This window comes from Gadus morhua, chromosome 5 (assembly GCF_902167405.1).
Source record: "Gadus morhua chromosome 5, gadMor3.0, whole genome shotgun sequence".
Lineage (NCBI taxonomy): Eukaryota > Metazoa > Chordata > Actinopteri > Gadiformes > Gadidae > Gadus > Gadus morhua.
In genome coordinates, this window is record NC_044052.1 from 15838253 (window position 1) to 15845752 (window position 7500).

Consider the following 7500-nt stretch of genomic DNA (forward strand, 5'->3'; position numbering starts at 1 on the left):
ACCTGCTAATTTTTACGGCGCAACGTCCTTCACTCAGTCGCATGTCACTAAGTCATCGGCACGCCGCTCTTGCCGCGCTGATATATGGCGCCCGGACGATGATGTCAGCGAAAAAACACTTTCAATAATTGCCGTGATGAATATCCTCAACCTTCTAGCACCTTCCCCTTCCCTCCACCACCGCTGCAAAGCAACCCATATCCCCATCTCCATCACCCCCCCACACATCAAGCCACACACATCTTCTGCAAAGTTCATCTGTCAGTCCTCCTCGGTCCCTCAAACCCAGGCTGGGTTGGAGTCCCAGGTAATATATGGAGCAGGCGGCCAACCTTGTGTTTCCAATGCACTCTAATTACATTTTTTCATAAAGCGAGACTGCGCATGCCTGTACAAAATGTTGAGTTAAAGAGAAGCAGATAAAGAGAGAGAGAGAGAGAGAGAGAGAGAGAGAGAGAGAGAGAGAGAGAGAGAGAGAGAGAGAGAGAGAGAGAGAGAGAGAGAGAGAGAGAGGGAGAGGGAGATAGAGAGAGAGAGAGAGAGAGAGAGAGAGAGAGAGAGAGAGAGAGAGAGAGAGAGAGAGAGAGAGAGAGAGAGGGAGAGGGAGAGAGAGAGGGAGAGAGAGAGCGAGAGAGAGAGCGAGAGAGAGAGCGAGAGAGAGAGAGAGAGAGAGAGAGCGAGAGAGAGAGCGAGAGAGAGAGAGAGAGAGAGAGCGAGAGAGAGAGAGAAGGTGGGAGGGGAGGAGTTGGATTTCTAAATTGATAAATCACATAAACATAAACAGTTGTATACATTTTTACACTTTTGTCAGGTAGATTGATTAAATTAACAGATCTGATTGTGGTAGTTCCCTATTTAGTTGTTTAGGCTATTGTAAGTCAGAAGGATTCAATGAGCAGATTGTCATTGTTGTAGTTCCCTCGAGACAATGTCATTCTCATAATGAATGAAAGGGAATGGACCATGTATAAATAAACGTTGTGTTTATCTGGGATATTGAGTGGATGTTTACTTTAGTGCGCAGGTAGAAACTGTGTCACGTCCTTCTCGGGCCCCTGCCAGTTTGAGCCGGGTCTAGAAGACCAGGGTGGTTTCCCCCTGGACGGTTCAAAATTGTTTGGGAGGAAAAGGGTGAAAGAGATACGTAAACCGGGGGAAGACTATAGAGGGCCTGGGACATTAGCTAGGATCCCAGGGTCAACCCTATACCACTGACATACGATAAAGATAGTGATATTAATACAGCATAATACCTTGTGTTGTACATAAAAACTGTTGATGAATGTGATTATCTTTTTCTTGTTTGTAATAACAATAAAAATATAGAAAATAAAAAAAAACTAACAAAACATTGATTTACCTGATAAAACAGTCATATCGAATAAATACATTTAAATAATCCAAGTTGGTAAAAAAAAAGGAATTAGGTAAAAGGTTATAAAACAATGACAAAGATGAAGCTAAAGTTTGAAATGGTTGGAGTGACTGAACACAAGAGCTGGATGCAAGGGGCAGCCATCAAAGACTCTACAGGATGCCTCTTAGATCCAAAAATTGGACTTATAATTGGTACTCAGCAGAAATATACCAAAATGGAAATGGGAATCAAAATGTACCTTCAGCCTATTCAAATGTGATTCAGATAATTCCCTTTTTATCCTCGAGATCTCTGGTGGACTCTTTTGGGAGGGAATTCGACAGGCGTGTGCATGAATGAGGTTTCCAGCCTGTGATACTCAATGTGATAAGTGATAGGAGTCAATTAAGCATCTATGATTAACCTCCTATGGTTCACGGTCAATTATGTGTCCCATTAACTCCGTAGTACGACACACAACATGTGCCGAACAAAGGGAAGATCTGCTAAGTCAAAAAAATATGATGTGCACTCATTACAAAAACTAAGAGACAATGATGACAGTGACGACATTTAATCTCAGTTTAACTTAATTACACTTAATGAAACAATAAATGAAATTTGCCGTTTACACACGCTCATTTGATGAAATATATCTCTGATACAGATGGCCGACAATTCTAAAATGGATTCAAAAATACAATTTTTTTAGGTTTGTAATCAGCATTCTAAATTTACTACCACTTCCCAGGAACAGGAGGAAGTTCTATGTTTAAAATGCATGGGAAGACTCTGAATATAATGATAAGAGATCTGGCCGCTCTTTAAAGATATAACATTTGTTTCCTTCCTGCAAAAATTCACAAAGACACCAAGACAAATAATATATTGCCTGACAGATATGACTTGGCATGTCATGTGTGTTGTGCTGCACAATGTATAAATGTATAAGTGTGTGTGTGTGTGTGTGGGGGGGGGGGGGGGGCTGGTGTGTGTGTGAGAGAGAGAGAGAGAGAGAGAGAGAGAGAGAGAGAGAGAGAGAGAGAGAGAGAGAGAGAGAGAGAGAGAGAGAGAGAGAGAGAGAGAATAGACATCATGGCTAGACATATACAGCCCAGTGGTCATCAACAAACCCCCATCCATGCTACAGGAAATCAGTTTACTGCTGTTCAGACTGATTCCTATTTACACAAGACTCCCAGAAACACTTAGAACAGGATATTTGATTGTGAGAAGTCTTTTCCACGCCGTTATTTTTTTCCACAGCTAGCCGTCACCCCACATTAAGCATCCAAGACGTGAGAAACACAACTCACAGCTCTTGCTAACAGAATCAAGCAAGTCATTTGATATTCAGCTCAGTGTCTGTTGTTTGTTTTCGTAAAAAAATATATTTTTCTTCTGTGTTGTAGCGGTCAATTTGAATCAGATTGAACTTCCGAGAAACACAACCCAGTGTAAATGGGGGAATCATTTAAAAAGAAAATAAGTAGAGAATAAATTGCAGATATTCATCCTGTTTGAATCTGATTGAACTTCTGAGAAACGCAACGCAGTGTAAATGGGGGAATCATTTCAAAAGAAAATAAGTAGACGATAAATTGCAGATATTCATCCTGTTACAGTTCGGAAACAGAACAAAGGATGCATATTACGCGACAATCAGATGTCAAACACTGAACCCTTGAAAGGAAACCACACTTCCCACTGAAACTCACAATACAGGCTGGCTGCTGACCAACATGAAAGAGAGATTGCGGTGGTGTTGGTGGTGGTGAGGGCAGTGGAGGTGGTGCTGCCCAGGCCAGACATACTGTCACTTGACCCTGTCAAAAACCACACACACACACACACACACACACACACACACACACACACACACACACACACACACACACACACACACACACACACACACACACACACACACACACACACACACACACACACACACACACACATACACACGCTTGTGTCTCTCCAGACGTGGATGGGCACATCCTCTCACCACTACTCTACAACAACCATCCCTGTCTTCCCCTCCGAGCCAACCAGTTTAGTTAATGGGCCCCAGCTCCGCAGGGAGAGATTTACGACTCACAGAAAACAGGACAATTAGAGAAAGAGAAACATATACGGCCAGCAGCTCGCCATGGCCAGACAGATTTACGGTTGTACGGACATGCTATTTTTGTAATTGAAACATCTGATTAGAAAATTGTGATGGCTTGACCCAGGAGGAAGAGTAGGAGGAGGAGGAGTAGGAGGAGGAGGAGGAGGGGGAGGAGGAGGAGGGAGGGGAGGTAGAGGAGGAGGAGGAGGAGGAGGAGGAGGAGGAGGAGGAGGAGGAGGAGGAGGAGGAGGAGGAGGAGGATGTCTACATAAACAAAATGTCAGGTTCACTGTGTCGGCTCTTCTGTTGGCTTCACTATAATCTCTGTTTATTGTGGTGCTGCCTCCTCTAATCATGTGGCTGGCATGTCCTCTCTGATTGTTCATTAACATGGTAGCTTTATGCTTTTTGGTTGTCCCTAATGCAAGCAGTTTTTAAAAAATTGTAACGATTCTGATTGATAACGGTGAGATACTGTTGAGTATGTTATATGTCATGAGTACCTTATGTTATAGCTTACTCTCTCGGTTTGCTCTCTCTCTCTCTCTTTTTTTTTTCTCTTATCTCTACGGCTCTCTGTCTCTCCCCTCACACATATCCGGAGCAACGCGGCATATCTCTCCATTCTCAGGAAAAAGGACAGGAAACACTTGCAGCTATGTTCCAGAAACCAGGAAGGAATCTGAAACACAGAGAGAGGATATATGACTGTACAATGGGGATAGAGGGAGAGAGAGAGAGGGAGAGAGAGAGAGAGAGAGAGAGAGAGAGAGAGAGAGAGAGAGAGAGAGAGAGAGAGAGAGAGAGAGAGAGAGAGAGAGAGAGAGAGAGAGAGAGAGAGAGAGAGAGAGAGAGAGAGAGAGAGAGAGAGAGAGAGAGATGGCAGAGAAGGTGTAAACTAACTTGAACTCTGTTGAACTAAACAGAAAAAACAAAAGATTCATAAAGCAGGAGTGAGATGTTCCTTGTTATGAAGTCCAAATACTTTCCATAGACGGATAAAAAAAGAAAGCCAGTGACTTTCACCTTTCACCTCTTTAAAGAACATACACACAGAACCAACTACCAAAATAGAATCAAAGTTATGAAGGTTATTTATTCACATTTGAGACAGGTATGCCCCTTTGAATGCCCTAACCCCTACAAAACTGTCACTTTAAAAAATACTAACAGTAAATATAATATAATAGACAGGAAAGATGAAAACAACAACAGATATTTATACGACAACAATTGTCAGCATTGCCATTGTAATATTTTTTTTGATATGTATGTGTGTTTGTGTGTGTGTGTGTGTGTGTGTGTGTGTGTGTGTGTGTGTGTGTGTGTGTGTGTGTGTGTGTGTGTGTGTGTGTGTCTATGTGTGTGTGTGTGTGTGTGTGTGTGTGTGTGTGTGTGTGTGTGTGTGTGTGTGTGTGTGTGTGTGTGTGTGTGTGTGTGTGTGTTTGTTGGGGCCTCTGCACACTTATGTGTGTTTATAAGATCAAACCATTTCCAGGAATCACATTCAAAATCGATTTTCCTCTGGCCTGACATTTGATTAAGAGCAACTCCCTCTAAGTTGCACCCTCCTCTCTCTCGTCCCTCTCTCCCTTCCCACACACAGACATAGATATAAAGTATTGCCGGGTGATTATGTGTTGTGATTGTGGTGTTTAACGGCAGGCTCCATCTGCCAGGGCTGTGTGTCTGCAGGCAAGCGGCCCAAGGCGGCCCCGCATTAAGGCCCGCTTGGCAGGGACCCCAGGCCCATTCTGCCTCTGGAGCTGTGATTAGAAGGGCCTGATTACAACGCCCGAGACCACCGCTACAAACCAAAACCCTCGACGGGTGCCAAGCAATCCCATTGCAAAAAGAAAAAAAAACAAAGAGCACGGCTGGGGAATTAATGACGCTTCACACTCAAACAGGTTTTTTCTGTCTTTTTTCTGCCGATATTCTGCATCCGGGATAATATAACTCAGTTGGTGGCGGGGGTGTTTTCACTCTGTGTCCAGCCACGGATATTAAATATGTTGGACTGGGAGCGACATCATACAAACAGAAATAGTAACATCTTCAAAATAGAGGTTGTGTTTTGAAATATTGTATTGGGGTTCCAGCCATGTTTGGGTTTCTGTTGTGTTTATTTGGAAAATATATGCTCTGATTTTGCAATTGCGTGATATAATTAACATGGAGATGAGATGAATATGAACTGTTACACACAGCACATTTGGATAAACATCCATTTATTTCTGAAGTAACTTTCTGTCTGCTGATTGTGTTATCTGTGTGTATTGCAAATAAACAATTGATTCAAGCAAACATATACTCAACCTTGTTGATACAGTGGAAAAAATAAAGAATAAAAGAAGGAAAAATTTATAAAGAAGTGAAACAGGCAAACAACAGCAAGGCTATTGCAGGCTCACACGAGGTATCATACAGCAGTTGAAACAACAACCTTTCAGTCCGTCTGATTTGAAGCTTCCAGGGGATGAGGCAGGCAGCAACACATCCAGAGCTCAAGGAAGCACGCTGCTCAGTGTTTGACACACACACACACACACACACACACACACACACACACACACACACACACACACACACACACACACACACACACACCTGAAAGCCCCCGCACTCTGCCTCTGTACTGGTGCCCGTGGTGGTCTCCCACTGCCGGCGCGGTTGTGAGGGCTACTCATCGCCTGATCCCTGCCTTCAGGCAAACCTCCATCCCCAGCCCTCTATCCCTCTCTTCCTCTCTCGTCTCTCTCTGTCCTTCTCCTGGCATCATTTATCAACCCCGTCCTTCACTCACTCCCCCCCCCCCCCCCCTCTTCTCTCTACTCTCTCTCTCTCTCTGTTCCTCCATCTCATCTTCCCCTCAGGGTAGCAGGGGTTTCAGGTTGAAGTCTATAGCGGCGATCACAGCCCGTAACCTCTACACTGGACAGCCGTGCCACATGGGGCCACACCTTGCCCCAGGATAGGTCCATCCATGCTGGGGGGGCAGCACAGACATGGGGGGGCTGGGGGGGGCTTGAGGGGAGGTGAGGGAGGGCTTAGGGCCGGAGGCTAGGTCTAGCAGTTGTAGCTTGAGGGGGAGGGGGGGCTCCGGGCGAGCAAACTGGACGAGAGGGTATGCCGTGGCAGCAAGCGGAGCTGGAGGCCAGGCTAGGGGGTGGTGGGTAGTGGGGGGTCTCCTCAGTGGCGGGGGGGATCGAGGAGTCAGGAGGAGAGGGGAGAAGGTCAGCCCCATTGACAGGGGTTTGCGTGGTGGAGCTGAGGCTTTACTGATCCATGCCAGAGTGGAGCTGACAGTCCTGGGCACGGCAGCCACCCCTAATGATGGCAGGCGTGGATGGTGGACGGGGGGAGGGAGGGAGGGGGTGTCTATGTGTGTGTGTTCAGGGTTTATTTGTGTGATGAGATGAAATCTGGTCTGCGGGGTTGGGGTGGGTGGGGGGGGGGGGTGATGGAATTACGTTGTAGTCTCTGTATGTGAAGATTTTGTTCATAGCGTTCTTGTCAACACAATACAAATGAATGCTGGCGACGCCGTAGCCAGGGTTTATAAATTAGTGTGGTCCATTGTTGGGCACTTAATATTATTTTGTTAACATTGATTAAGCACCATTTTATTTTGATGGACCTCTGACCATCTGAGAGCCATTCTCAGATGTTGATGTTGGTTCCCTTTGAAATAATAATGAGATAGTATACGTGGAATGAACTAATATTCATATTTACCATTTTTTCTCAACTTAACTTTTGAGGGGTTTAGATGATTACAGATTTCTAGGCTACAGCCATGCAGTCTAGGCACATGCTGATTAGCTAACACACGTTCAATCCCAGCGTATTAAGGGAAGCGTATGTGGTCATGATGAGCAACAGCTTCTATACATTATTATGTAGCAATAGCATTTTATCCGCTTTTTTGCCACTGCCCCAGCCACTGGCGTTACGCCATGTGATCCCATTCGGTTGTGTTCATAGCATGTGGCTGTGGGCGGTGTGCTCTGCCCATACGACGGTCTGC